Below are 4,793 nucleotides of genomic sequence, written 5' to 3'. Positions count from 1 at the left end.
TATATTATATAATATAATGTAAAAACTGAATCAAAGATGTCACCACTATTATCGAATTTGGAATTAAAAAAGTCTGTACTATCGACCTTGATCGAGTTCCGTAATCGGTTTAGCATCTCCTTAAAGAGAAAACTTTGAACTTTTTTTTACTTTCTTTAAAAATGCTGAACGTCACTCCGTTTGTCTTTTATGAGCAGTCAAAGTCAAAGGGACTATTTTTACTTCAATGTTGAATAACTTGGTAAAAAGAAACCGTATAGAGGTAAAAAAAAAGGTAAATTAAAGGTAAAGGATCACGCTTTCGAAAGCTGTGAATTGTATTTGTGCCCGACTTCTCATTCACGGCATGAAACTGTGCAAAGTTTACAAAAAATTTTGAGATTTTACGGATCTTCCTTTATAATCATGTAGTTCCGTAAAAATCAGCCGAATCGTTATTTCATTATACGGATTTGGAAAGTAGAGATTTCAAGCTACAAAGTGCTTTTTTTAAAATCTTATTTTGACTATTTTTGTAGAAGTTACACTCCTTTGAAGTTTACCCATTTTTCGAAGGTGTGAGAGGTGATGCTTTAATTTCTGCGCGTAGTGTATAAAATAAATATTGTAAAAATGTATAAGCATTTTATATAAAATATATAAAATGCTTATACATTTTTACAATATTTTTGCTTACACATTTCACTTATATGTATATCTTGTATACAAAATGCATGTATATCATAGTACAAAAATATACACGTATAATTAAAGAAAATCCGAATTCTGGTTCCAGTAATAAGACAATTTTTACATTTTTATTTAATAAATCTTTTAATAATATACAATGTTTATTAATAGGTCCTTGAATAAAAATTTCAATTTCGCATCTCCTAAATAAAAGTTGTTGAATGTTGAGAAATTCGAAATTGAATATTCAAATAAGTTAATTTAGCGAATTTTGTTTTATAATATGCGTCTGCATTAAAATTACAAAGTTATGGTTTTTAATGTAGATTGTCAGCTCCTTTTTACTAAACATAATTACTAGTGGTTAAGTATGTTCCAAAGCCTCTATAATTACTAACAATTATATATAGAGACACTTATATATAGATCTTATATATAGTGACACTTCAAAATTTTCCAATCATATATACTGTTAATTTAAAGTTTAATTTAGCAAAAACGAACTAGAGGCCCTCCACCATCTCTGCCGATTAGAGTTCCTCTAGTAAGAGTTAAGACATAAGAGCGGAAGTACGCCATTGCCGGATACGGCTGGAAACAGCACAATTCCACCATGGTTGACATCCTATTTCGCGTTCGCGCCTTCTATACCATGAAACAATTGCTCACATCAATTCACAGATTCACTACCACATCGAAAGTATCCGCAAATGGTGGTGTTTAAAGGGACTCGAAATCTGACCAATCACGAGGTCGGCGCCCCTCACGACTTGACTCTTATTGAAGGGACTCTACTGCCGATTTTATCGGTGGTCCTCTTTTCTTTGCAAGTATATTTACCCGTCAAAAAAACGATCTACTAATAAATTTAGTAGCCCGTTTTTTGCAAGTAAGTATATTTTTAATTTATTTCTTTATTTTTATGTCTATATAAGTGGTATTTTGTTGTATTTCGCTAATTATATTGCATTAATTTTTTAAATATTATCTCTTATTGTAATCCTTTATACAATTCAACACTACAATACATGTTCACAATATAATATACAGTTATAAATACCGATCGAAATATAATAAAAATGATATTACAGGAGCATAACAAATTTTAGTAATGCGAAAACGTCAAAAATACATACGATAACAAAATTTTTTCTAAATTAATATTTAATGAAATATTAATAAACGCGGAATGAAATACTAATATCGATTAGATCGTATTTACTATTAATTATTAACTCGTGATATAAAACTTATTAATATCGCGATAAAAAGTTATTAATACCTATATTTACGACAGCACTTTTATCGCGTTCAACTATAACTATTTCAACAATTTGATCACATCAAGGTCCCTCCGATTTGTGGTACGCTAGTTATAAGTATCCGATGCAAAGAAGAACAGTCTTAATAGTGGAAAGCGAACTTAATAGGTTTATTGTTCTTTTTGGCTGAACTTTTGCACCAGTTCATCTTTCTTCCTTTTTTTCTCCAGGAGAAAAGAAGAAGAAGAAAGATGAACTGGTGCAAAAGTTCAAACAAAAAGAACAGGCCTAATGTATTCTAATTCTATAAGCATGTTCTAATTCTATAAGGAAGGGATAACATGGTGTGTGCAATTTGCATCTCTCTCTGAATCTCCGCCGTCTCTGTCTATATAAATGTCGATGAGAGACTAAGGCTGCCAACTGTGTAACGTTAAACATGGGGCGATATTCATAATCCGTCTCTGTCTATATAAATGTCGATGAGAGACTAAGGCTGCCAACTGTGTAACGTTAAACATGAGACGATATTCATAATCCGTTTTTATTTTAAAACTATCTTAAATAATGTCTTAAGATGCTAATACAGTCCTCGGATTGACTTATGATATCTTAAGATCTTGTACTTAAAACTGTCTTGAAAACTGAATGCAAGAATCGACTATGAATACCGGTTTGTTTTGCGTCATGAAATTGTACTGAATCTTTCCTTGTTTAACACACTTTATGTTGCTCTTTCTATAGATAAATAGGAAAGATTCAGTACCAATTTCATGACGCAAAACAGACAGGTATTCATAGTCGATTCTTGCATTTAAGACTGTCTTAAGTACAATCTTAAGATGTCATAAATCAATCCGAGGACTGTATTAGCATCTTAAGACATTATTTAAGACAGTTTTAAAATAAAAACGAACTATGAATATTGCCCCATGTTTAGCGTTTCACAGTTGGTAGCCTTAGTCTCTTATCGATATTCATAGACAGAGACGGCGAAGATTTAGAGAGAGATGTTTGAAAATTGCACACACCATGTTATCCCTTCCACCATGATTCTAAGTCAAATTCACAAGATTCATTCGCAAAGAAAAGTTAAGCAACTCATTAACACTAGAGGTTTAATTACAGCAGGGTGTGAATTCTGAATCTTCTGGACCACTTATTATGACAGTAATAACTTAGCATGTCAATTACAATTATCATTTTTATCACATGTGTAATATATAATATTAAAATTTGTGAGAAAATATGTTCTATCTGATTCTATCACACCACTAAAAACCATCTTTTACTAAAAATAAACGAAATGGAATGATTTCTTTATGGAATACTAGTTACACGCGCGAACGAATATATTTAATAATAATAAAATACATGCGTTATTGTAATCTTTTATATGTATGGGTACAAAAGTTTCTCGGGTACTATTGTTCGAAATATATCGATTCTGATAATAACGGGATTTTAAAGAACTATATTTTTGTGCCGAAAAATTTATTATATAAAATTTAACAATAATTCCTTATTTTTCTGTATTTTCAAAAAATTTAATTATTAATATCCTGCTAATATGAGGGTACCTATATCGATTTATTTAGAATTTTTTGTATCCACACATTTTTAACTAAATTCATGTATTCGTAATAACATTATTCAAAGAATATAAAGCATTTTGTAAAAATTATAACATAAAGCTGTTACGTCCAGCGGACTCTCACGACTCTTTTCTTTCGTGGAGATCTGGAATTTGTTGAAATAAAGAGACAGTTGCGAATAACGAACAAGGTGAGCGTTATAGCCTAGAGAAAACTAAATGTTTTTTTTTCTACATTAAAAACTAAAACGAAGAATCCAGTATCTCCTCGTAAATGTCGCTCCGAGATAAACTAAAAATCGGTGCACGTGCACGAGCGGCGGGACCAAAAGGACACCGAGTCTGTGCCCCCTCGGACACTGCGGCTAAAATAATAATAAATATGTCATTGGAAGCGTAAGACCGGCGCCAAGATACTTTTTAACGGTCAAATTAAAAAAAAAGAGGGTGATTCTCACGAGTCCGTGATCATAAAATCTAAGAAGCGACACTACGCGACGTTCGGAGATAGATTCTGGGTAGTCTCGTGCCGACACTGCACATGCGCTTCCTCGGCGTACTGTACGTGCACTTTTCTCATAAATTTTAAGATCACAAAATTAAAGATGACACTTCCACATGCTACAGATTCCGGTCAATGTTTTTTTCCATCCTTGACCAATTAGAAAGCAAGAAATAGGTCCCACCACCTATGTTAACGAACCTATCCTCCAATCAGTGCGTTGTTAATCAGGGCTGATTACTATAAAAACCCCGGTTCCATGGGACTCAGCGCCTTTTTTCCTAATTTTTCTCTCTGGGGACAGACGTAGCGGTCCACAGTTCTTATTTTTTTAATCGGCCAACACTTTAAAACTCAGAGTTTAGAAGCAGTGCGGGAGAAATTCCATCGACCTCGCATACTTGGCCAGCGAGACTTAAAGATTTAGAATCAGTGCTGAAGAAACATCACCAATCTCGCACATCCTGTCCGGAGAACCTCCACCGATGGGCATCTCAGTAATAAGTCAGTATATCTCTATTCTCTGGTCCCTCTCGCTTTTTCTTTCGGTAATTCATTTTATTATTTCTTTTCGTTTCTTTTTATTGTTAATTTATTTTTATTTTATTTTTGTTCTTTTCTTTCTTTCTTTCTCCCTTTTTCCCATGTAAAAGAAAATAAAACATTGCAGTCTGTTCGCACTATAATTTCAATCCCTGTCGCTGTCGTCTCATGATAATTGCTCGCTCCTGTCGACCGGTCGCTCATGTCCACCCATTAATACTAT

This window comes from Trachymyrmex cornetzi, unplaced genomic scaffold (assembly GCF_001594075.2).
Source record: "Trachymyrmex cornetzi isolate Tcor2-1 unplaced genomic scaffold, Tcor1.1 scaffold112, whole genome shotgun sequence".
Taxonomy (NCBI): Eukaryota; Metazoa; Arthropoda; class Insecta; order Hymenoptera; family Formicidae; genus Trachymyrmex; species Trachymyrmex cornetzi.
The sequence above is the reverse complement of the archived record's forward strand: the minus strand, read 5'-3'. Positions refer to the sequence as shown.